The sequence below is a fragment of the Acanthopagrus latus genome, chromosome 6, assembly GCF_904848185.1.
Source record: "Acanthopagrus latus isolate v.2019 chromosome 6, fAcaLat1.1, whole genome shotgun sequence".
NCBI classification, from domain to species: Eukaryota; Metazoa; Chordata; class Actinopteri; order Spariformes; family Sparidae; genus Acanthopagrus; species Acanthopagrus latus.
In genome coordinates, this window is record NC_051044.1 from 667,065 (window position 1) to 694,620 (window position 27,556).

A 27,556-nucleotide genomic window follows, 5' to 3' on the forward strand; every position below is an offset into this window, starting at 1 on the left:
AATATGAACAAACATGAAAAATGGATTTAGTGGAAAATAAACCTACTACAATTATAGATCGGTTACACAAAGTTCGATGGTAAATTTATAGCTTTAAAACATATAGAGTGCATGCACAACATTAGTAGTTCTTATGTCATTTGAACTCCTCACTCATCTGTTACCAGGCAGATTTGAGCCTGTGTTTGAAAATTAGCTTCTGTTGAATGTTAGCGGTGCAGTTTTCATCCAGACATAACAAAACGTCCGTCCCTGCGTTCGTCACTACGAGCGTACGTGAAGGTCAGAGAAGCAGCTGACTGCAGCTTCTGTCAGAATATTTTGCTTTGTGATGAATCTTCTGTTTTATTGTCAGACATCTGTTGAGTTCATCACCACACTTTGTCTTTCAGTTTGCAGCAGGTGTCTCTGAATCTGCAAACCTTGAAGACTTGAAGTCCTGACAGAAGGAGGCAGATCTGATATTCACTGTTTTAGAAACCATAACAGTTATTACAGATATGACCTCCCTGTGTCTGTGTGTCTGTTCCCTCAGCAGTCTGTTCTTCTGCAGGATAATTCACGGTCAGCAGGTCGGTGAGCACGACCTTTGAGACTGAGCCGATCCAGCCACGAATCTTCAGCCTTCCAGACAGAAGCCGTGCTGCTGCCTGTCGACCACCATGAAATGATTTCCTTGTTAAAGGTTGAAAAAAGATTTGACTGACTAAAATCCAAAGTGACGGCAACACAAACAAACTGACTGACTTCACTTTATTCCATTTGATTTATGGAACATTGTTTGTGCAGCCTTGTTCAGTCAGTGCACTGTGCACCTTGTGTAACTGGCTGTATGACGATCACATGAGACATCTGCTCAATCAGTCCATCTTCTAATAAAATGTGGATGACATCTTCTCCTTTATGATCCCTGAAATGTACGTCAGATCATCCTGAATCTCCTCGCTGACCTGCGTCAGCCAGCAGAGCTCCACAGCTGCAGCTGATTACAGACGGAGCTGCGGCTCTGATTTCACCCCCGACACTCAGAATCCCTGTTAATGCTTCTGATTTCAGCTTGTTTGTGCCGGAGAGACTTAATTAACACAATCACAGACGGAGGCAGTCAGCAAGGTCCAACTGATCATATCAGTACATCAAACCAACACAATCAATATCTCACCAAAGACAAGAGATCAGATACAGTTCAGCCTTCAATTACAAAGCAAACATCAACTGACATATCAAATGGAACTCACAACTGAGCCACAGTGCAGGCAGTGACCGAGCTGATCTGATCACTGATCTGATCACTGATCAGCTGTGAGCAGCTCAATTAACACACCTGAGGCTGCTGCCACAGGTGCAGACCAGACAGACTGATCAGCTGGGAAACAACATGTGATCACATTTTAAAGCCTTATGTGGTCAAACAAGTCAAAACTGATGATATATTTACACAATTTATAACATTTTTAGGCGCCTGGCTAAAAAAGGCCATCTGGTGACCTGAGATTAACGAAGCATGAACCTGTCACAGTTCTGCTTTTGTTTCAAGTCACTGATAAACTCACATATTTAAAATAGTCAACAACAGGAGCGAAGGTGCAAAACTCTGTTGGTGTTAATGTTCTCAGATCTACTGTGTTCTACTGTGAAGTTTTCTGTTTCAACACTTTATTGTTGTGTTGACTCGAGCTGAGCCGACTGTCAGGACTGACGGTTGATCGTTTTCACTCAAGTCACATATCAGAATCTACTGAATATGGAATCACATCACTCTGAGGCTCTAATGCTTGTAATCCGTTTCCTCCACACACGACCCGTCCAGCTCTTCACAACTATCCTCAGTGAAAGATGGTTCATTGACTCGCTGCAGCGGCCGCTCTGCCTCTGCACCAACAGGGACTTCTCAAGGCTCATGTGAGTCAATGTATTGATATCAGCGCTCTCCACTGGGAATGTGGTAAACTTTGAGGAGCTGATTGAAGCGCGATGTGAAGGTCAGCTGGATGTGATGCTGTCAGACCGGAGCCCTCGCTCACTCAACTCCAGTAATTGGGCTCTCCAGCAGGAGAGCGGACAGACTTCACCTCAGCTGTTACTGTGACTGAAATATTCTCCCAACCTAAAAAGATAATAAACTACATAAAACGACCCTTTATGTAATAAATGGAAGCATTGTGCCGAGTGTGCATACATTCTTTTTATTCATCCAGTTAAAACACTTTCACACTGAGAGAACGACCATTTTGATTTGCTGCATCTTTAAGAATATTGACATGTTTATAATGAGAGTCAGTGGAATACAACACGGGCCTCTGCAGAACTGAACCGACCTGAAACAGAGGCTGCTTTTTTAATGTTTCTTCTCCAGAAACAAACGGTATTTTGCTTTGGAGACTTTCTCACAGGAGACAAATCACCGAGCAGACGAGCTCGTGTTTCTGCAGAGCAACATGTTAGGAAGCTGTTGAATGACTTTGCTTTATTTCACCTCTTCAGACTCTTCAGGCAGCTGCGACTGCTCGTCTTCCTACGTCCTGCTGGACGGAACTGTTCTCAGTTCTGCCTGCAGGTCCTCTTTTTCATCAACAGCACCGCTGTGCTGTCAAATCCACGACTGACCGACGGCTGCTGCTGCACCGAACACACAGCGGCGAGGTCTGAATCACACTGTTGCCTGCAGTGTGTGAACAACTGGACGGATCATTTCATCATGACAGGTCAGCTTGAACTTTGACCCTCTCGGACTTAATACCTGCCCAACAACATTTTGCTGTACGAAGAAAATATCTGGCGTCGTGACGCACGCAACACCGTGACGTATGTGACATCTTTTCCACGGTGCAGAGGATTGTGGGTCAGACGAGCCACAATAGCACTCTGGCTTTATTCTGCAAAATGCAACTGAACGTAGTTACACATCCTGGTATTTTACTGCATTTCATGTAATTTGTATTGCGTCACATCACACTGAAACTTGTTCTGGTGGTGTGGGTACTGACTGGTGCTGATCATCTGTCTCAGAGGCCCATCAGGCTGCAAATGGTGCCGACAGCCTCAACAAAATGATAACATGAAACTAAAAAACATTTGCACTTTGGTAAGTGGATCAATCACTTTCCCAGTCTGCTGACCACTCAGAGAACTTCACGAGACTCGTCCAAGGATAACTCAACATGCAGGAGGAGGAGCCGGAGTTACTGAACGACCCACGGTTCCTCCTGAGCACAGCGTTCAGGCCTGACGAGGTAAAATGGTGCAACAGAGGATGTAAAATAAGTAAATCTAAGAAAAGTTTTACAATCACTTGTGTTTGTGAATTGATGGTGACCTGAACGCTGCAGGACAGCTGGAACAAAGTGTCCTGATCACTTGTTATCAAGTCTCCTCCCACGAGCGCGAGGCTCCCTCACGTCTGACTGCAGTGAACTCTTGTTTCCTGACACCTTCAGTCTGTTAATGAAGACGGAACACTTTCAGTTTCACTCTCGACTCCATCAGGAGCCTCAGCAGGGGGCAGCTTCATTGATATTCTGTCTGGAGAACACGTAGATGATCAATAATCAACAACTGTGCGAGTCCTAATGTCGACCAATATGTCCACATTATTCAGACAACCTATTGTAACACACCAGCGACAGTTATTGATAATTACTGCGGCGGGAGAATAATGGAATGATTTAAAAAACGCGGCCTTTGTCTGTGGCTGCTGAGACAATAGATCTGCTGTCACGTTAAATTAAGCGTCTGTCAGCAGAAACATTTGTCTGTCAGCTCGGGAGAATCTAGACCTGCTCCCCTGATAACAGTTCACAAATGAGTTTGAGGTTTTTACATGCAAATGAGCTTCATCTTCCTGCAGCTGTTGACAGAGAAACATGATCTGAGAACCGTCTCCCCGTCTCCCCCACGCCGCCGTCAGCGTTCACACAACCAGCTCCCATCCGACACTCATTTCTTTCTGTCTCTCTCGACGGCTGCCAAGGAAGTTTTGTTCTCGCGTTCAGAGAGACCGACCGATGTTCACAAGTCTTCACTGTCGATCTGTCAGAGGTTATTAGAACAGGATGAAAATGGGTTTTTAATAACAGGCTGCAGATCTGTCTCCAGAGTCAGAGGAGAACCAGTGATTTCACCGTTGTGGATTGTATTTGATCTAAAATGATAATGTAGCTACTGCTCATTGAGGCTTTTTAAAAGAAAGTGAAAAACATTTGTGACAGTGAACTAACCCAAACCCGGCTGATGTCGGCTGACGTGTCGTCGTCTTATATTTCAGTCACTTCGGATGAAAACTGAGTAGAAACAAACAAATATCAGATAAAAAGCTCCTGATAAGCTGCGTGAGGAGGATGGAACAAAAGAAACATTAACAAAATATATGAATTATCTGTGAAGCCAACTGAAAGAAGAAAATCCTGGATCTGTCCCTCGATCTGGATCAGAACCAAACGCTTCATGGAAATCTGTTGTGTAGGTTTGTGGAGTTCAGCAGACAAACCAACAAACCAACAAATCAGTGAAAACAGAACATTGATTGATGCAACTGAAAGTGTTTCAGACATCAGAACAGAGCCGCGTTCTGCTGATTTATATAAAATACTGTAAAATAACGACACACGGCCTGTTTCCTTACTGTGACGAGCACTTTACTGAACACTGAAGCAAAAACACACACCAGAGTTTGTTGCATGATGCTCACACACCTGGTGGACCCGGCTGGGTTCTGCAGTGACAGATTAACACTTCACTCTCCCTCCGTTTCTGACTGCAGTGACAGAGGACAGGACAGGTGTCTCTCAGAACAGTGTGTGTGTGTGTGTTAGAGTCAGAGGAAGTCACACAAAACAAGAAGAAGAAGAAGAAGAAGAAGCAGAAGAAGAAGAAGAAGATACAGTGGAACAAAAGAAAGAGGACACATCGAGGGTCTGTTAGTAGAACTGGCCGGTCCATAATCATTGAGAACTTCTTTGTTGGAACAGATGATTGTTATCCATTAAAGTTAATATGAAACTTACTTTTGACCCGACTGGAATTGAACTCTCAACCTTCGACACCAGAGACCAGTCACCATCTTATTGAGCCATCAGCTTGGTGAGGAGCTCTGACAGACTCCAGATGTGACGGAGATCAAACTCATCCAAAACTTCACTGTCTATTTACGTTGTAGACATTTAGTCCAAAGTGACTTAATGTTGTTTATCTGTTCAAATTCTTGCCCAAGGACACTTTGATGAGCACACAAGAAGAACTGAACCTGCAACTTCCCAATAACAAGTCACCAGCTCTCCACCAGCTCATCAGCGATAAGATGTGCAGTCAATGTCAAGCTCAGCTAAACAGATCTAACACCTGACTGACTTCCCTGGAAATAATTAATTATTAAATTAAAAACACATCTCTCATCATCCTGAGTGAGCATAAACAAGTTGTCTCTGCACAACCCTGGACTTGAACCCACAACCTCTAACACAAAGTCAGAGAGTTATTGTGTTGAGCTATCTGACAGGTAAGACCTCGCTGACGGCTGCACATGATGAATCAGACGATCGACATCTTTCAGTTCAACAACAACAGTTGCTGAGTCTCAGTTCAGGTCTGCGTCCTCTGAAGGACTCGGCCTCTGTGGTCAGCCGTCGTTGAATGAGACGGTCTGGCCTTTAGAGCATTTCCTGGTTGATGATCTACATCACGCGATGTCGCCATGTTCTGTTCTTCTCTCTTCTTTTTCGGGCGCACAGAGAATCTTGGGATATGTGAGGCCACGAAGGATCATAGCTGTGCATCCTCTGGAGGAGCCTTCAGACTGGGACAGACTTCAGATGCTCCTCTGAAGGATGCAGACCTGAACTGAGACTCAGCCAGTGTCGTGTGTAAACTCACACAGAGAATAATTTGTTGTCTGCAGTAGAAAATCTTCACACATCAGAGATCAGTTTGCTCAGCTGAGGCCTCTGAGCTCCATCAGCTGTCACATAGATTCAGTATGAATACGTTCACATGTGGTGTTCAGGACTCCAGCCTGCAGTCTGGGCTGTGTGGAGTCGGGTCGGTCCAGTGTCACGTGGACTTTCCTTCCTTCAGTCTGACCCTCTTTGTCTCCCTGGTTGTTGGCGGCTCTCAGCGCTGAAGATGGTCCAGTGGTTAAAGACGCCGACCTGCAACCAGGAGACGTGGGATCGATGCTCACCTGGGACAAGGTATGTGATGCAAGTATGAATGTGATGTGCATGTGTGTGGAGCTCAAAACTAAAAATAAAACATCCGTTGCGTCAATAAAACTTCGATCGCGTCAATAAAACTTCCGTCGTTCATGCGTGCGCTCGTCGTTGTCGTCATCATCTCACCATGAGGAAGAGGATCCTGGAGGAAACAGCAAGCAGGTAAGTCCAGGTGTGTCGAGCTCGCTGGCTTGAACAAAGCCAGCTAGCAAGACTGGGTTTTTTTTTATTCCACTATAAAATTAGTTTCAGTTTAAACTTGACCTCAGAATTTAAAGCGCTCAGTGTGACGTGGTGGACTCCTTTTTATCTGCTCAGGTGTGAATCATTGATGATGTGTTGAAGTCTCAGCAGGTGTGTGTGGTCAGCAGGTATCTGAGTGAGATATCTGGCAGAGTGAGATCTGATTCCTGCCTTCAGTCCCGTTCATCACTCCAACACTGAACCTCTCCTGCACTGTGAATCACACAGATTTCTCGTGTTTCACTCACTGCTGCTGTTTCTCCTCGTGTTTAATACGATCATTATTACTCATTCTGCTCAGACACACTCGCTCTCCTCCAAGATGTTCTCTCAGTATCTCGGTTTTCCTCCGGGGGAAGTGGGGTGAGCGGTGGCAGCTTTAACATTATGACATTAAAAATCAGTCTGAAGTAAATAAGAGCGCGGCTCAGAGTCTGAGGCTGAACACTGGCTGTTTAAATACATTATTAAATGCACACAGCCCATTTCAGTTAATTGAAGGGCTCTGGGCCACGTCTTGCTTAGTGCGCGGATCACTTTCGCCATTGTCAGTAACGACGGAAGCAATAGTTTATGATTTATTATTTCCATTTATTCAACGGATATTTTCTTTCTTAATCTACCATATCTGTTGCCCGGAGCACCCGAGTGAGAAAGGGTTTATTTTAGCAGTGACAGTATTAGCCCGAGTCACAAGACTGTGAGAAACAAACTAAATCACAGATCACAGTATGATTGCTGCTTTAAGCAATGTGGCTGCAAACGTGTGGAATCAGCCGCTGACGACGTGGACAGGCTGAAGGGCCAGTCAGCCAATGAGGGGACGACAGATCGCGTCCATGTAGCCAATCAAAACTCTCCTGCTGGATCGTATTAGGATGATACTCTGTAGTTTACAGTTTTATAAAATTAGTCAGTGTTGATGAATGAAATGTCTTCAGATTATTAAACTTCTGCTCTGTTAGACAAAAATCCGGTTTCAACACTTAAATGTCGTTTTTCAACCTAACTGAAGTTAACTGAAATATTTCAGGCAGTAATGAAACTTAAACTTTCAGCTTAAACAGTGTGAAGCTGAAGCAGCTGCTCAGGTAAAGTAAATACTGTTGTCACACTTTTCACTTTTAGCCAAGCTGTGATATTTTCCTGAACCTGACCAACAGCTTCAGTTCCTTTTGAAAGTGTAAGTGAAGCATTTTTATTATCTATAAGTGTGTTTTACAGGCAGCAGAGGCTGCAGGTCTATTTACTGATGGTGTGATTCAGGGTTTAACATTTAAACGTATGTATGATCATAATAGATAAAGATAGAGGCCTAAATATTAATATTTAGTCTTAAAGTCTGGACTGACGACCTTCATGTGAAGGAGTTTCTCTCTATGGCGTCTCGGGGTGAAAGTGTCCTCTGGACCTGATGAGCGGATGTATACCTGCACATGAATTTACCATCAGCATCACCAAACCTGATTAGTTCCATCAGCCTCCACACAAAAATCAATTTAGATTCTTTTATTTTTATGTCTGATGAGAAGAAGAAGGGAAAATAAAAATTGAGTTAGAAGTTGAGTCTAGCAGCTCCTCATATCTATTCAGGCAGCCGTCGGCATGTTGATTTTTATTTTGTTTAAATTTTTATGACTCAGAAGGTGCAATTCAATCCCGTCTGCTGCAGTGGATATTATTTTCATACACTCAATCGCTCAAATCATTCTGTGAGAGAGTGTTTCTGCTCACATGCGTCTGAACAGCTGGTTAGGAAGTGAAAAGGCTGTTTTATCTGAATGATGGTTTTTTATATGTTCACTCATCTTGTCAAGAAAAACACTGATAGATACAAACTCACCAACAAAATGTGATTCTTTTCAATTTTCCACAACACCTGAGTGATTCTGACTGAGGTGTTTTCACAAAGCTGACAGTTTATGTTAAAATACTGCAGCTCTGTCTCTGCAAACTCTGGTTAACATGTTAATATGAACACAAATCTACGAACATTATCACATTATGGTTTAATAAACTTTATATATCCACCAAGATGTGTGTAACAGCAGCCTAAGATTCAGAGCTGAGCGCTCTCAACCGTTAAAAGAAAACTGGAAGATTTAATTTCCACCAACGCGATTCTCAGTGAAGAGGAAGAAGAAACAGTAATTATTCCGATCCATTATATCAGCTGGACTTCTGCTTGATTTTTGCAGCTCCCATCTGTGACCATTTCACAGGCAACAATTTGCTTCCTTCCTAATTAACATTCAGCTGAGGTCCATCAGGGCTGCACGCCGTCCCTGTAAAGCAGGAAGCAGATGGCTGCTGAGCCCACAATAATTTCACATTGTCCACACAGTGGAGCCGAGCTGAAGGGAGGCGAGGACGCTCGCTCCAAACTGGGCTGTGAGTGATGTCACCTGACAGCGCCATGACAACATTAAAGGTTCAGTAGCAGAGAGTCCTTTTAATCAAAGTGTCTGATTGTGCCATAACTCCTTAGAAACTTTAGATTCCTGTGATTCTATTCATGCAAAACAATATGAGATAAAACCACATCAGCCAGGTACAATCATCAAGCTAACAAGCAAGCTAACAAACAAGCTAACAAACTAGCACGTACAGAGTTTTGCCAGCTCACCATATAAGTGTCTGTGTGTGTCTCAGCTGTTTTCACTGACAGCTCATATGATCTTCTATGCTCACCTGAGATCCTGAGTGACTGTGACCCACTTTCTCCTCTCTCCTGAACCATCTACATGCCATCCTGCAGATGACTGATACATCATGTAGCCGATGAGATTTCAGGTTCAGTACATGAGTCATTTTGTTTCGGGAACAGTGACAATCGACTGTTCGTCGTTCAGAATGTGTCTTCTTCTTACAAACACACCAAGAGTTGCTAATAAAATCAACAGGCTGACAGGTAGAAAAAGGAATATTAGATTCTGCCATGCTGAAGTCCCACATGCATGACATATCCATATATATATACATATACATACATAATTTTAAAGTCCTGCATTTCTTCTGTTTATCTTTCAGGGACTGATGACATCACAAACTGCTCTGTAATGCGTGGTTCAGGTGCGTCAGCATAATAAAGAAACATAGGAACAAACAACTGTTAGAAATTGGACTGAAAATAATCCATTCTTTGTTTTACTGCAGATGATATAACACATTAGCATAATTCCAAAAGAAGCTGTTTTTGGAGCCAGAAGTTATCGTTAGAGAAAACATGCTGGAAGATTCACAGACACATAAATCTCAACCTTCACACAGAAGACAGAAGAACAACTGTGGTCATAAATCAAATGTGAGTCTATTACATCCGTCTACACGGGGACGAATTAAAGCTCTGCTCATGTTTGTTTTTTAACCCTCCGGATCTGAATATGAAAATAATGTGAATGTGATGATTTTGTAAATGTGTTGGAACACACTGGACCTCTCAGAGTGATGCAGCACTGAACTTCACACAGCAGCTGTGCAGTCGATAGTGTTTGCACATCACGCAGAGCTTTATTACACCTGAACCGTTCTGACTTTCCTCGTGTTCTGATTTGGGGAAAGATGAAGAAAGATGAGGGATCCGTCTTCACAGTCAGGGAGGGAGGAGGGACGTCTGGACCACCGTTCTCAGCCCGCTGCAGAGGAACGCAGCGCTGCAAACAGTTGGGTCAGAGCAGGTCAGATATTTTCAGACTGTTTTGGCTGTTTGGACCTAAATATGCACTCAAAGTGACGGAAGTGTTGCCAGTTAAGTCTTTACAAGTGTGAGTGGAGACTTCCATGAGGCTGACTGGACTTCAGTACAACACTCTGGAAAGTGGGCTGCCTCGCAATCAGACCCCAGAGAGTTCAGATTGACAGTCACACCTCCTCTACGTTAGTGTTCAACACTGGAGCGCCCCAGGGCTGAGTGCTCACCCCCTGCTGTTCACACCAGACACCATGACTGCACTCCCAGACGCCAGGAGAGCCGTGCTGTGAAGCCTGAGGACGACACCGCCATCTTCAGCCGCAATATAAACAACAGTGACTGTTTGTATCAGGAGGATCAACCATCGTGCAGAGTGGTGCACTGAGAACAATCTGCTGCTCAACGTCAGCAAAACCAAAAGCTGATGAGGAAGAGACAAAGAAATACACACCGTCTACATCAGTGGAGCCCAAAGACACTAAAAGACAACACCAACCCCACCACAATCTGTTCACCTGCTGCCACCTGACAACAGGTACAGAAGTGTCTGCTGCTGCACCTCCACACTAGACAGCAGCTTCACTCCTGAGGCTGTGAGACGCCTGAACTCCTCATCAACATTTTGTCAGGTTGTAAATGTGAATCTCTAAATCTGACCACAGATTTGGAGACTGGGACACATGAGAGATTATTCATGTTTGTATTTCAGTGGTTTTGAGATACATTCAGAGCTTTTAAAAGGAGAAATTAATTAGTGGACGAACAATGATGAAATCATGGTTTCAAGATATATACGGTAACTCGAGGTAGTTGAAATGTGTTTTGTTCAAGATTTCTAGTCACTGTGTTCACTCTTCTCTAAGATCTTGCATCAGCGTTACATTAATAAATGTATTCCAGTCTGTACAACAGCACAAGAAAGCTTCACTGTTCATACGTCCGTAACATTCAGCTCTGATTCTGTCTTCAGTCAGCTGCTTCACACGGAGACATTCGGTTCAGGATCAATCTGCACAGACACAAGAGCTGTTCAGGAACATGAATATGTATGTGTGAACGTCACTTCATTATAGTTTACAGTCTTGTTATTTTCACCATCCATTCATATATCAGATATTCTCACCGCCTCACTCTCAGCTGTGATGCACCTGAAAGCAGGTCTGGCAGAGACACAGTCGAAGATTTAACTGCTCTGCCTTCTTCCCGAGTGTATCACACACCAACTTCTTCATCACAGTCAATCAATTACCAGCAGAGCAGCACCCAAACTCTTAATATTGACCGTATCAGCCTCTTTGGAGCTGACACAGGATTGCTTTCTTTGTTGCAGTCTTATCTTAAGAACAGGTCTGCAGGATTTACTGTCTCACTTGATGGCTGGTGCTATTTTAGAAACAGAGTATTTCCTCCAGCTCTGCCAATCCGTCAGAATCACCTGCTGAAAAACCGACTGCAGAGGAAAGTAATACATACAGTAATATATCGGGTGTCTAAATGTCTGTGTTACGGCAGAGATTGTCTCCAGCAGGGCTATTAAGCAGGTGATTGACCTGCATTTACATTCAGCACAGATCCGATCGCTCCTCTGGTTGGCTGTCTGAATGCAGGCCGTGACACCGGGCGGCTCGTTGGCTCTGGGCAACAGTCAATAATTTGGAAGCGGCACGGCTGAATGCACACGGATAATCTGCTGTGGAAATAAGAGATCATTTAAACTTGGTGAGAAAGTGAATTCAGTGAGAACGAAGCTGATTCGCTCAAACAAAAAGAGACGAACCAGCGAATATGTGTGAACTACAAAACAATCTGTATTAATATTATTCAGATATAAACATTAAATACGTCTGAGCTGTTTGTTGTTAGAAATGAACAAAGAATAAACACCAAACTGTGAAGCTTGTTTTGGAATCATCTGCCAATAACAACAGTTCATTCAAACTTTCATTATTTCTGTTTTATTCACTGAACTGCTGATTCCCACTGTTCTCACCGATCACACATCCAACAGCATCCAACAGCATCCAGCAGCATCCAACAGCATCCAGCAGCATCCAACAGCATCCAGCAGCATCCAGCAGCATCCAACAGCATTCAACAACATCCAACAGCATCCAACAACATCCAACAGCATCCAGCAGCATCCAACAGCATCCAGCAGCATTCAACAACATCCAACAGCATCCAGCAGCATCCAGCAGCATCCAACAGCATTCAACAACATCCAGCAGCATCCAACAGCATCCAGCAGCATCCAGCAGCATCCAGCAGCATCCAACAGCATCCAACAGCATCCAACAGCATCCAACAGCATCCAACAGCATCCAGCAGCATCCAGCAGCATCCAGCAACATCCAGCAGCATCCAACAGCATCCAGCAACATCCAGCAACATCCAGCAGCATCCAACAGCATCCAGCAGCATCCAGCAGCATCCAACAGCATCCAGCAGCATCCAGCAGCATTCAACAGCAGTTACGAGCAGCTTTGCACAATCTGAAACATGCAGAGGAGGAAAATTTGACAGAAATTTACTGTCATCATGAAAAACTGTAGGATACTGTTTTATCACCCAACAGTCACAGATGCACTCTTGGGGACTTGAGTCCAGTGGAAGCGGATGTAAATTGTCCTGTGGTGAAATCAGCTACTCAGCAGCCCGTGACACACACACACACACACACACACACACACACACACACACGCGACAGGTCGCAGAGGCAGGAACAGATTGTGAGATGAAGGTAAAGACGAGAATTAGAGCACAAAGGCCACATGCTGATCTCCACATGCTCAGATAACCAGCCTTTATTTTACAGTGTTTACATGTATTACATATATTTCATGTTTCAGAACAATGTCTGACTAACACGTGTGTGTATGAGCATGAAACTCTGTGTACTTCTGTGTACATTCATATGCACACGTACATGTGTTTGAGTTGCAGCTGCATGCCTGCAGCCAACCAGCATCTCGGGCATCTTGCCTGGTCGCCATCTGAGAGTCGCCTCCAAACCTGCACCACGTATGTCTGCATCTGTCCTGTCGTCACGTCTCAGGCGACGCTGCAGATTCTTCTTCCCTCTCAGCGAACACAGACTCAAAGCCTCAGACTGACGACTGGCTCTCACCAGATGTGCATCACAAGCACGTGGATTCACGCTGCTGGAGGTCTGCAAATACTCATAATTCACTCATACGCATATACATAAATCCTTGATAATACCAAGAAATGTTTTGAATGCAGGACTTTTACTCACAGTGGAGTATTTTGACAGTGAGGTCTTACTACTGTTACTGCAGTAAAACCACTGCAGCTGTTGATGAGACCTGCTGTCAAACATCAACTCCAAAACTGCTATTAAAAACTTTATGTCATGTTCATCCACAAAAAGACACCTGAGGAAAAAAAAAAAGAATTTCAAGTTGTGTTGTCAGAAATGTGGCGTCGTCCATAGTTTTATCATAGAAACAGACAATATGAACCCCGTCAGTCAGCAGAGTCAGAATCACTCCCAGCGGATGAAGAACTGACAGAACATGCAGAAAATCTCTCAGTAACCTGGGCGGACATGACGCTCATGACTCTTAAAAGTTCATTCTGCTGTTGTTCTGTCCTGTTTGTAACTATGAGACAATAATGAAGACAAATCCGCTGAAATCACTCGTCCAGTTGCTGTCTGAGGTCCAGTGTGAAGTGCTTATTTACATGTGGAGCAGCGTGACACTCATGTAGAAGCTGTGTGAGATATCTCTGCTGCTCCGTCTGCTGCTGCCAGGAGGAAGACAGGAATAAAGAAACGCTCCCTGTCCCATCACACCGCTTCATCTCTGTGCCTTGCGGTTAGACGGCAATTAATCATCGGCAGCAGTCCGACAGACGGACCCGAAATTTACATAATTTAATAGCCCGGCTTTTGTCTCTGAGCAGCAGAGAGGAGCCTCTGCTGCCATCCCCAGGCAGTCCCGGGCCTCCCACAGGGCTCAGTGTGTGAGATAAACAAAGAGCAAAAAGTCCAAGTTCCAACTCCGAGAGGAGGATCTGGCCTCCAGAATCTCAGGAGCTTTGGGATCTTTGTCCCTGTAACTATGGCAACATCACACGGCACTTTGATTCGTGTAGCTTTACTGTAAATCCACAAAACAGCCTCTTCTCTCTCACAACAGCGATGACCTTTCTCTTTAGCCTGCTGGGATTTCTGCTTGCTTGTATTTGCAGTAGCCTCTGTGTATGTGAGTCCTTGTTAGGATAGCAGTATTGTATTTGGCTTTGCAGTTCCCCCGAAACCATCTATGGATATTATTGGCTGCGTTTTAACACCCAGAGCTGGAAGGTTGTTGTGTTTGCAGCTCACCGGGCCTCCAGCTCTGGCTGCAGTCTACAGCCCCTCCATTAACCCGCGCTCAGTCCTGCCATGTCAGCCTGTTTGTGCTTTTATTCAAGCCGAGCGGAACATAAGAGTTCACTGTGAGTCACATAGAGAGACTGACACCGAGCATGTCACCACACTAAGCTGAGATGTAAAGAGATGATAAATACATGAGCAATGTTTAAAGATATATTCTCAGTATGCAGCATTTTGTTTGTTGATTTAATTGAATATATTTATTTCCCAGATATTCATATTCGTCCCCAGAGAACAAGTCATGTGACATGTGACTCTGTCTTTCAGTCCCATGTGATGTTTTCTCCTACATCCAGCAGACGACCACAGCTCCAGTCACACAGCTGGATATTTTTAAACCCACCTGCAGACATTTCCAGACATGTTTGTGAAGACCAAGACTGGCTACTTATCACAGGACGTCTCATCCCTGATGGTGGAGACAGAAACAGGTATGTAAAGCATTAAACATGAACCAGAACAGAAACACAGCTCTGTGATGAGAGAAACAGAAAATTCAACCTCAAAGAAAATTCTTCACATTATTATCAGCGGCTCTGCAGAAACGTACTGGGCTTCCATTTGTTCTGGTCATCGGTTCGTTGTTCTGCAGACTCACTGACAGTATCTGGTCTCTGCTGTCAGTATCTGTGTAATTATTATGTTTTATCAATGACAATTAATCTGCATAATAATTCATTCTAATTATATATTTATGTTTAGTAAAATAAATGTAATAAATCAAAGAACAATAAACTTTATAAAACCATATGTATGTCTTCATTTCTTTGAAATTGCAAATACAGGAAACAAACACTGAGCTGGTGTCAAATAAAGCTTTAAATCATCAGACTAGGCCAAAAAAACAACAACATCTGGAGACTCAACCATTTCTGTCCAATGTGTAAAATACTCACAGCCACAACTAAAAAACTAAAAACTAACCTGGAAACACTGAACGCCTCATGACACATGCCCCGCCCCTTCCTCCCAAAACCCAATCAGGGAAACATATCAGCCAATCGTGTTGCTGCACAGCTGAGATTCACGACTGATTTGTAATGAGCATGAAAAGAGAAGGCTGCACAGTGGCCCAGTGGCTAGCACTGCTGCCTCACAGCTAGAAGATCGCCGGTTCGCGTCCCGGTTGGGACGCCTGGGATCTTTCTGTGTGGAGTTTGTATGTTCTCCCTGTGCAAGCGTGGGTTTTCACCGGGTACTCCGGCTTCCTCCCACAGTCCAAAAACATACTGATTGATCATTCTAAATTGTCCGTAGGTGTGAATGAGAGTGTGGTTGTTCGTCTCTATGTGTAGCCCTGCGATAGACTGGCGACCTGTCCAGGGTGTCCCCTGCCTTCGCCCTAAGTCAGCTGGGATAGGCTCCAGCCCCCCCGCAACCCTGCAGAGGATTAAGCGGCGTACAGATAATGGATGGATGGATGAAAAGAGAAGGACATCATGCTAACACACATGAAAACCAACCAAGCTGAAGTTACCTGACGTGACAGATCGTAGGCTGAGCTGTAACACGGGTCGGTGTCGGTGTTTTTGCTCTGAGGAAAAGTCTCTGAACGTTTTCATCACTTTCATCAGGTTTTACTGGTGATTTTTTACATGCAGCTGAGAGTCGGGTCGGGTCGGGTCTCAGAAACACTTGGCTCCAGGACGTCTGCCGAGTGGACTCGAGTTAACGGGACGTTGACCTGTCTCTGCTGCTCAGGGTGGTTCTTGTACAGATCGTCCTCTGTGGGATTGAGGCAAATCACACTGAGCAACAATTAGTGAACTCAGGCAGTAAGAAGAAGAGAGAAACGGATGAATTTAAACCAGCTCTGCTCATCTGAAGCTGCTCAGTGACAGGCCTACTGACAGAGCGTCAGTGAACGCATCACGAGGACACGAGGACGCTCTACACTCAGCCACAGTTCACTGTCACACACTTTTCCCTGACACCTTGTTTTTGCTTTCATTATGCTGCAGAAATATCGGTAATTTGTTGGGAGCCCAGCTTGGTTCCTGAATTTTGATTAAGCCGGCCCTAATGAGCTGTGACTCTTAACGAGCCAGCTGCACCAGGCTTCTTTATTCTGCTTGATTATCTGCTTTGTTTTGTTGCTTAAGTTTCCACATCACGCTGAGACGTCACAGTTACTGCTGCTGCTGCTGCTGTTCTGAAATATACACTTCATCTTCACATCTAGATATGAACCCTACACAGAGCACTGCAGTGGGTTTTAACATGCATGCATCATAAAATAAAGAATACAAGTGTGAGATTCCAGAAAGCGCCGACCGGTTCGTGTCACATCTATCTTTAATTACAGGCTTCACGCTCTGTGGTTCTCAGCTAGGAAACACTCGAGGGAACAACGCATGTGAGAAAACATCAAAACCCACCAGGACTACCAGCAGTGACGGGCGGCGGGGATGATTGATACTCCTTCAGTCTGTCAGTCATCAGCAGCACGGAGCAGTTATGGTACTGTAACCCGGTTCTGAACCTGGTTCTGATCCAGGAATCAGAAGCACAGTCTGCAGTTACTGAAAACACAAAATACACTATGAGGGACAAACTGCTGCGTTTTCATTCATTTTAAAGGCTTAGTTCTATATCTTAGAAAATACACTTGTTCTTCTTCCAGCAGTTTGAGGAGAAGAATGATAAAACTTTCATTTGTGTCTGTGAGATAGAAGTTGACATGATCCACCTTCCAGCAGCTGTGAAGCTCGCTGATTATATCTGGTTTGCTTGATTTAATTTAATTGTGTCAGAGTCCATACTGGATTATTGCAGCAGGCTCTAATTAAATTGTGATATCTCATAGTTCAAAGATAAATACGCACAGTGACAGTTTCCCGCCTTGTGTAACTTGGAGCTGGACTTCTTCCCGCTCGGCGTTGTGACACTTTCCTGACGAGCTTCGCTGCTGCAGGACGTCAAACTAGATTTATTTTTTTACAACTCGGCTGTTTTTCTCCCGCTGGTTATGAAAACAGATCAGACCAGTAACCAGAATAATATTTTGTAGTTTTACATTCCTGCAAACCAGCGATGTGTTGACATGTGTACGTGTCATACAAACATAAATATTTCATATCTCATTCAGAATAAATGAACATGAGCTGACGCTGATGTCAGCAGGGGAAGAACGTGACGTGACAGGCGACTGATCACGGTGGTGTTTCAACAAACCACTGGATATTTTTAACAAGACAGAACCAGGTATTCAAATCCAAACCTTGATGTTTTACTGAGCCTGACCAGAGTATAAACACAGTGCTGCTGAAACATCATCATCATTTTAAAATTCAACCTAAACAAACAAAGTTGGAACATACAGAAATGGAAAGTTTCATCTGAGATCTCATCAACAACTCTTAAATCAGATGATTTGTGAATGGAGTCTGGTTCAGTGGCTGGATGAGTGTGATCACAGACAGCTGCTGATGACATCATCACCACCACATGTCATTACATCACAGTGAGGCACCTGTGATCCATCCTGCCTGATGTCTCTTCTTCTTCTCCTCCTTCTGTCTTGTCAGTTGAGTGGGCGGGCCCTCAGTGTGGCCCAGGACACACGCTGGCGCCCGTCACCATAACAACCATCACGTCCTGCACTGATGACCTCCCTGCAGGAGACGCAGCAGGAGGCCGGAGCGTTGTGCACTACAGACTTCATGTGGTCATCGTGAGGTTTGATGGATGCTCACACTTGTTTTTCAGGGACTCTGTTGTGAGGCAGAGAACAGGCTGAGGATAACTGGCGCCTGTAGAGAACGGCTGGCAGGATGACAGAGGCTGTGAGCTAAACGTCCTCAGGACTCAATGATGTAAAACTTCTCAAGCTTATCTCCATATTTTTATCACATGATGTCGGGCCGCTCGGTTCAGAAGCAGAGATCCTCAAACTTAAAGACACAGATGAAATGGGTGAGGTGGAGGAGGCTGCTTCTGATTTCAGGCCTGACATTTCGTCATTGTTGCGCTCTGAGCTCCTCCGAAACCACTCGGTGCAGTTTTATGATGAATAATAAAAAGCAAGCAAAATGCTAATTCCAGGTGAGCGCGGGGGCAGACATTTCCATTTCATGTTGCTCAACCCTTTATGTGTTTCAGGTTAAAGAACCTCTCGGCTCATCACTTTGAAGGAGGAGAGTAAAATATTTATAATAATAGAGCTCTTGTTTGCTATTTTAATCCGGTTTACTTCACCCAATTTAACATCCACATGAATATCTCAGGGAGAATCTTAATTAGCTTGTTCTTCCTTGTGAGCCATTAAAACTCACCATCACCTGCTTATGCAACTCCTCCAGAGACGCCCCTGTTTTATTTGTACATAAGAGCAGAAACGTGTTGGCTTTGTTACGCTCGGTGCTGTCGAACAGACGGCGAGGAGCTGAGCTTTAACCAACACCTCCGACAGCAAACGAGCTCATCACATCACAGACAGAGTTCATTAGAAAGAACGTGACAACATGACCTGATAAACCCTGCGGCTTTAAAACAAGACGACAACCACCGACGTCAGGTCTCATCAGCCTTTAAGTTTAGGTAAATATTTCAACCATGTTTCTGTGTGAATCCCAAAGTACTGAGTGGTTTGGATGGATGAACAACATGTAAAGCAGTCGTGACCACACAGTGTTTGTCTGCTCCACCGCTGTGCTGCACCACTCCAACCGCTCGAGACGATTCAGTCCGACAACAACATGTGATTAACTGTGAGCACACAAACAACCGCCTGCTTTTTAGAGTCATTACATCCAGATGCATCAGGCCCAGAATGATCACTGTGGTTGGAGTCTCCCCTGAAGGTTTGCTGTCTCCGTTATTTTGGAGGATTTGTTTCATCATGTGGAAATCTCTCCTCTCTCTCTCTCAGGACTTCCACTGCGGCTCTATTGAAAGAATTCCAGTTCCCTCGTCGCGCCGCTCGGCTCTTTGAAGCGAACGGGATGAGAGCATTGTGTGAAACCTATTTTAGGAGACCGGCTCTCAACTGAAGCTCATTGTTGAGGAGTTCTGGCGAAGCTTCTGCTCACAGCTCCTGAGTGTGGAGCCTGCGAGAAGATTCAGCACATCACACAGTGCATCGTCCTCATCGAAGTCCTTCATTCAGCATTTTATCAGTGCAGCGAGTCAAAGACAAGATGTCAGCGAGGGGACGGGCCTGCAGTGACCTCACATCACTGTGATCATATTATATTTGTGGTGTAACGTGGACAGCAGCCTCCTCAGCCGAAGTCCTTTGCTCGTCTTACGTAATCGATCTCCCCCACATGGACTCACCTGCTGGGTTGTTATTCTGATGAGGGACCAAGAATAAGTTGTTGATGTGGGTCATGTAGAGGCATCAGGATTAAGCTGAGACTGTTTTACAGACAGTTTAAAGTTCCTTGCAGTGTGTTTGAGCTTGTCTCCAGTCTGCTCCTCACGTACGGAGTCACTGATGTGGAAGATACCGTAGGCTAAAGATTTTCAGTGGCAACAGATTGAGCTGAGCCCAGAGCAGCTGACTGAACGGTCCCTGCCTCTGAGAACAACAGAGATCATTAGGAGGGTAAACCGCACTGGCTCTGTTCTCCCGGGACCGTCTGCCTGCCCAGTCGCAGGGTTTTTGTTGTGCCATGCTGAACTTTGTCTCTGCAGTTAAGCAGTCTGGCCCGTTTGAAAGAACTCCAATGAAGCCGGCTCGCCCTGCCTCATTACACCGTCTGGCTCTTTGAAAGTAAATGAGTACAGGTTCATTGTGAGAGGCCTATTTCAGGACGCCGGCTCTCTGCTGGGGAAGTGAGAGCAGTTTACCTAAAGCTGACAAATCGTAACGCACAGTCTGAGGACGCCGGCTGTCCATTCACCACACAGATGACTAATTCTGAGGGGAATTATTTTCTTGACTGTCAGTGCATGAAATATTTGAAGGATTTATAGAATACCTGTTTTATTCCACTCCAGTGATCCAATCTTAAAGTCTCCCTGTCTTTGGCTTCACATCCTGATCCCAGTCTGGACATCCACCTGGACCCGACCCTGTTCTGTGCTCGGCGAGCGGGCCGGCTGGAAATGACTCATCAAAGACACATGTTTTATTTATTCCTGCGAAATGACAATCAGTGACTCCCGAGCTGCTGCTGAGCTGAGTGTGTCGCTTCATGTGTCTGAGAGGATTCACTTTAATGTTTCCTATAGTGTTGCTGTGTGAGCGTGGAGCCGCTGCTGCTGCTGCTGCTGCTGCTGCCGAGGCATTTGGACTCAACATGGGGTGCATGCCTGCATACATTACCGAGCTTTGAAATGGGCCTTTGTTGATTTGCTTTTCATGAATAATTTCCACTTTATTCAAGAGTACAGAAAACATATTGGAACAGGGAGAAAACAGGCGGGGGTGAAGGCTGAGGAGGAGAGCCGGGAGTGAAACCGCCGCTCGCTTTGTTTACAATAATCTCGTGTGGAGTCACAAACATCACGCTCGGCTCCTGAACAGCCATTTTTCCTCATACACCAAGAAATTAACTGCACACCTGCTCGTAGCTGTAAAGTCTTTACTCCTGTTTTATGTAAAGGATTTAAAAACTTTGTCATTTGTTTGCTGGTTTACGTCTCTTAAGATAACACGAGAGTATCGACGACGCTCAGGTGAAACATCTCACCTGTCTGATTTATTTCATCTCGTCTGTCCGGATACGATACAGATCTGTGCTGGTCGATACTATCGACCTGCTGCTGATCAGCTGCTGATGATCACCCTCTGGTGTTCCTGCTGCTCTGTATCTATCTTTATCTATAGTTTATATCATTCTCTGAGTATGTGATGTAAATACTGACGAGCTCTCTGCTGTCAAACTACGTCACTTTAATATTGATTTTGCAGAAATCAACCTATAGAATCTGTCGCGTAGTGATGAGTTGATTGAATCGACTGTACGTGAGGCGAATTCAGATTTCAAAACATTCCCCTGACAAAAAAAATGTTTTTTGGATATTCTCACATCACATTCACATCCGTGTTTAGCTTTAAAGGTTAAAACATGAGACTGTTTATTGAGGTCAGTCGATTCTCAGCCCGGCAGATTACTGCATCTGATATTCATCTTTCTGGTTAACAGAGACAGTATTTAGTTTTTGTTTTTTCTATGAATGCGGCACCACTTTGGATCTGATGCAGAATCTATCCTGTTAGTTAATGTGACCAACTTCAATTAATGTAGTAAAAAAGACAATATTTCCCTCCAAAATGTAGAAGAGTGGAAGTGTAAAGAAGCAGAAAATGGAAACGGAAGAACCTCCGAGTGTCGAACTGTCAATGTCTCAACAAATCAACATCGGTCTAAATTAATGTCACTGTGTGAATGGTGATGACGATAAGACAGACAGACCCTCAACAGAATACAGCTGCTGCGTTCATCTACGTCACAGTGAGTTAGGAGCCATTTATTAAATCATCACTGAGCTAAAGAAGCTGAAATAAGTTTCTTATCTCACGCAGTGACGTCGCTGTGTAAGAGCGACTCGTGAAGCTCCGAGTGCTTCACTGTTTACTGTCAACAGATACGACCGAGTTACTTTACACAAGTGAGTGACAAAGCCAGGCGAGCGGGGCCGGAGATGGAAGCTGACTGAATATGAGACGCATTTAAATCCTCTGTTCTTCAGGGTGCAACTCTCTCGTCTCAGGAAAAACAGCTTTTCAAAGTCAGACAAACGTCTTTGAGGAGGTCGGAGGTGGCGTGTCATCGTCGCTGTCGTTCTCTGTAACCTGACGACATGCAGAGAGCTGAGTCACAGTCAGCTGCTGTTACATGCTGTCACCGCCACAAAGAAACGGCTTTAATTGATGAAATTACAGAACGAAGGCACAGAAACACTCTGCTGGCCTCTCATTCCACCTGACTCCCACACACACTCCACACACCACCTGTCGCTGTCATCTGAGACGCTGAAAACATCCAGAGTGAGAGGGAGACCTTCAGTCAGCCTGCCGTCCAACAGACACACAGCGAGGTGGAGCAGAGCCGGCAGACACAGATGTTGGACAGTTAATCACTACGACGATGAGCGATGGAAGATCAATATTCTTATATGATCGCATCGATCCAACACATTTCACATGTTCAATTATGTTTTAGTGGATGTGACAAAACGTTTGACAGACAGACGGATGAGAGGATTTCACAGTCGACGCTGTGAAAATGAGGCTCTGAGTGTTGGAGCTGTTCCTCCATCGTCTCTACGTCCTGAACTATCTGACTTGTTCTCCCACAGAGGTCACGTCACAGACTTCAGGCTGGTCAGGTGAGACTGTAGAGGCCAGCAGGAGCCAGGTGGACCTGACCCGACCACACTGCCCCCAGAGTGTCGCTGTCCAGCTGTTCACTTCCTTCATCGAGCTCTGTTAGCTTGTCTGTGGAACAGAGTGCTGCAGGAAGGAGCCAGAAACCTGACAGTCAGTTTACTATCAGCACGCTGGGTCACAAGCTGAAGAGGTTTCATCTCCGTTCGTCTGTGAAGATGAACAGAACCTGGACGGATCAGAACCTTCATCAGAACACACACTTGTGGAGGACTCAAGTCAAACACAATGAGTGCAGACGCCCGTCCAGTCATTTCTTTCTTTCTCAGAGCATTTGATTATTGATTACTATCTTTAATGCTCATGAAAGAGACTCATGACAAGCAGGAGAACAAAAGAGGATCTGCAGCAGACTAATAGCAGCCGGTCTCCCATCGGACCGGGTCGGTCCACTTCAGGCTGCCATCAGGTGACTGGTCTCCGGCCCGGCGGCACCGCTGGGGAGGTTTGGAGTTCAGTTTCACGCCCGTGTTCCTCCGGTCAGATATCAGCCTCAGTTTTGTGTTTACTGCTCGCTCTCAGCTGAGTTAGAGCTGCGTTCAGCTGCTGCTGATGCAAAGTGAATCCTTCCTGCTGTTGCTGCTTCACATTAAAAGCTTTCCACCAGCGAAGCAGCTGGATGCTCGACCGGCTCCCCCGCTATGGAGAAACCTATTACAGCCTCACATCGATACCTTTTCTCTTCCACTCGTTCTGCATCTCTCTCTCTTTCTCTTCTTTCCCCTCTGCCTTCTTCTCTCGCTCATTAAATCTCTATCCCGTCTTCTGTCCTCAGTGTTTCCTCTCCTCTCCTCTCCAGCGTCGGCTCTCTCTCAGCAGCTCAAGTTAAATAAAAGATGTGATGCGTCCATCATCGATTCAGACCGATTGACTCTGCAGCTCAGCCTTCTCTCTTGATTGGAGCGTCTTCGTCTCAGCCCGACCTCTTCATCACTTTCAAAGTAAACAAAGTGAAATCGCATGGATGGCTCATCTGCAGCACTCTCGCTCTCTGTTCTCTCAACTTTTCACGACGGGAAGTAAAATCTCTCTGCTCTCGTCACAAGAGAATCCTGTTTGTGTGAAGTGTCTTCTTGCGAGGATAAAACATTTAATCTGAACATGAAGTGATGTTATTAAAACCCTGTATATTTATGTGTGTGTGTGTGTGTGTCTCCCAGTCTTCAGTAACATACACACTGACCTGCTTTCAGCTACCAGAATGTGACTTTCTTTCCCTGATGATGCAGGATGACGTCACCAAAACTGTCCAATCAATTAGTTCCTTCACCTGTCAGCGTCTGTGACCTGATGTTCACTGCTCTCAGCTTGTCGGAGTGAGAATGAATCAGACCGGAACTGAAACACATCGTCTCTTCTGGGTCTGAATCAAATGAAGCAGAGCAGGTGAGGACGAGGCCTCAGAGAGAAAAGTTTATTCACAGTTCACAGCAGGAAACTACTGACACTGAAATATCACCAGTTCTATTAAAACCATCAAGTGTTTCTTTAAACCATCAGACGACGATCAGAAACGTCACAATCAACAACAAACACACTGTGAACTAGCAAACACTGTTGCACTGTTCATAACTAACACAAAATAATGTGGCTGGTCGATGTCGAGCCGTCAGGACGCGATCAGTTCTACAGGACGAGCCGACTACAGGCCCAGCAGCCCAGTCGCTGTTCTGAGGTTGAAGACTTGATCAGATTTAGTTCATTTCATCGTTTCTCCTTCATGTTTGTGCTCCTCATGTCATTTCAACTTCCTCTTGTGACACAGATTGAACACATGATGCTAGAAGTAGAAACATATATGAAAAAGTTCTCTGGTGCTGAATGTTGATTTTGTGTGTTTCACCCTCGATCAGCTGACACTGAGGAGAGAAGCTCTACAGCACAGCAACCACAGGAAAACAATCATATAACATTGAAATTCAATATCCAGTGATCATCATCACATGAGAATAATACGACATGTTGGATATAAAACAACATACTGCTTCATCGGTGAGTTTATTCCTCTGTCTCGTCACAAAGCTTCAGAGGTTCAGAGCGTCTCTCAGGCTTCGTCTTGGAGTAAACAGAGCGTCGACGCTCTGCAGAGCCGAGTGGTTTTACAGTGAAAGGCCAAACTTTTCCATTAAAATTCCTCCGTTAACACTTGAGCCTGCCGCTCCCCGCTGCCTCCACAACAATCTGAGATCTATTACTGCGTGTAAACATCAATACGTCCCGTATTCCCTGATGGATGCAGCGCCGGCCGACTCTCTGAGCTATTCAAATCATTACCGCGGCAACAATGAGATTCACCTTAACCCATGTTGCTATGGCTACGGTGGAGCGCAGCGCCACAGTTCTGGTCGGGGTTTTATTACTGCACACACACACACACACCCAGAGGCATGTACAATACAAACACACACACACGGTGTTTGTGTGCTGACAGACCAGCAGGATGGAATGAATGTCAAAGAAAAACTAACTATCATGAGCAATTCACCGATTTCATGACACAAATGAGAATTCTGACATCCGGACTGACTGAGAGATCAGGCTGCATCCGGCTCGTAAAGAGCTCCTCCAGATGTTTTCTGTCTTAAGAGAGAGAATAATGGCACTTCAAACACTGCAGGATTGTATTGAAACGATGGTGCCGGAGGGAGCGACGCAGCAGCTCACCTGATCTCAGACAGACGTCTGATCTTCAGAGGACGGGAGCCGAGATTCAAACACCAGACCTGTCATCTGTCAGTGGTATGCTAGCTAACGCTAGCGTTAAAGGCTAGGGTTGTTTGCTGTCGCTTGGCAACACCGTCAGCTGCTCCAGGATCAGACTCTGATTGGCTGCAGTCAAAGTACTGAAGTAATGAAGAACACGACCGTCCAGATTTTGATTCCTACAAATCAAACATGACAGATAATCGTCAGGACGATCTGATGAGTCTGAGAGCAGTTCAGGCTTGTGACTGGATCAGAACAGCTCTCACATGAGCAGATCATCCGGGCCAACCTTCAGAACCGACCCAGCTCCTGGATCACATGTAGTTTACATGTAGTTATGTGTTTCATTTGTAGCACATTAGCAGATTAGTTCAGCATCAGTCTCACTGTTCACACAGGTGGCTCTCAGCTCAGTGGACCTGCGGCGCTGCTCATCATTTTATGGCCCAGCGTGCAAACTGTCCGTCTGACTGCTCATCTTCATCCTGACTGTATGAAGACAGCTGATACACCAGGATTTATCAGCTCATGCACAGTCAGAGAACAGGGAGGTCTGTGACACAACATCAGCCGTCCTGCACGTCACAGGATTCAGATCAGCTCTTATTAGCTTCAGTCTGCTGGAAACATTCATCGTATGTTCCGACCTCAGCAGCTGCCATCATGTTCTGAACGGAGCGACTCGCCATGTGAAAATGTCTGATGGAGACCAGCTTCAGTTTCCTCCCAGGATCCATTTTAACAGAGACATGACAACAGTTTAAATCATGTTGTGAACAATAATCCAAACTGGTGAAACTGACTGGAAGCATCATTTTACACACCAGGTTCATGATGAATAAACTGTAATCACAGTGTCCATTGTTCACACAACAAGAAGGTCGACGCCTTCAGTTATGTTGTTGTGAAAATCTGAAAAATCTTTCTGAACTCATTCTGAAAAAGCAACAGTTATTTTAATTGTTTTCTTTTCTGTGTGAAAGTTCTTGTGACGACAACAACAGTTAAAATGCTGACGTGCAAAAGAATCACATTAAAAGAGGAGCGTTATGTAGTCTGGCAGAAAATTTCAAACTCACAAAGATAACATTTAAAATATAAAGACGATAACACAAACTCAGACACATTTATTTTTTCCCTTACTGAACAAACAAACTGTTCTCAGAGGGCCACGATGTCCCCAGAACAGTTTGAAGTAAAACTGCGTGAACACGTTTTGTCCTTTAAAGACATTTTGTTTCTTCAGTCACGATGATGATGAAGATTTGTTCTCACTCATAACTTCATCCTGTCAAAACACGAGGAGGTTTAAATGCTGCAAAGAGTTCAAAACATGAACAACACACAAAACCACATGCAGCATTAAACATGTGTGGATACAACAGAGGTCAAAATATGAGTACACACACACACACACACACACACACACACACACACACACACACACACACACTGCAGCTCCGCTCGGATTCGTTCCTCATTACATAAATGTGAAGTCAGTTTTATCTCGCAGTCTCGTGTCTGAAGAAGCGTCAGAGTCGATTCTTCATAAAAGTCCTGACGTCAGTGTGACAAGGTCGCAGATGTGACGTCTCCGTAACACTTTCAGCACCGGTGTGAATTTAATGGCGTGGGATTATCTGAACGTGAAGGCTGCAGCAGCTCAAGGTGAAACTCACCGAGAGAAAATAAACACACGTCCCGATCGGCTGACAGACTCGCTGAGGATCGCTGAGGATGGATGGTGCATGCAGAGACTCTCCCAGCTGAACTTCAGCAGAGGGCATCAGGTGTGACGAGAGCAGAGGACGGGCTGACTGACACTGACGTGAACATTTGAATCCATGAAGAGGACGCAGCTGAAACATGGTGCAGCGACTCTGATTCATTAACATGCTCTGACTCCACGCAGCAGCAGCAGCATGATCTGTGTGTAAACTCTGACATGTGCTGACGTGCTGCTGGTTGTT

At 44.9% G+C, this 27,556-nt stretch overlaps 1 long non-coding RNA gene across 2 annotated transcripts; it reads right to left on the reverse strand.

Annotated features, from left to right (window-relative positions):
* Positions 1-14,820: 14,820 nt before the first annotated feature.
* LOC119020480 lies at positions 14,821-25,164 on the reverse strand. Of its 2 annotated transcripts, XR_005075337.1 has the most exons (6): positions 24,863-25,164; positions 24,064-24,243; positions 16,921-17,064; positions 16,020-16,267; positions 15,093-15,169; positions 14,883-14,951 (listed from the first exon to the last, which is right to left on the reverse strand). It is a non-coding gene; the product is annotated as an uncharacterized LOC119020480 (long non-coding RNA). The 2 variants fall into 2 exon arrangements; XR_005075338.1 differs by lacking the exon at positions 15,093-15,169 and having other exon boundaries at positions 14,821-14,951.
* Positions 25,165-27,556: the final 2,392 nt, after the last annotated feature.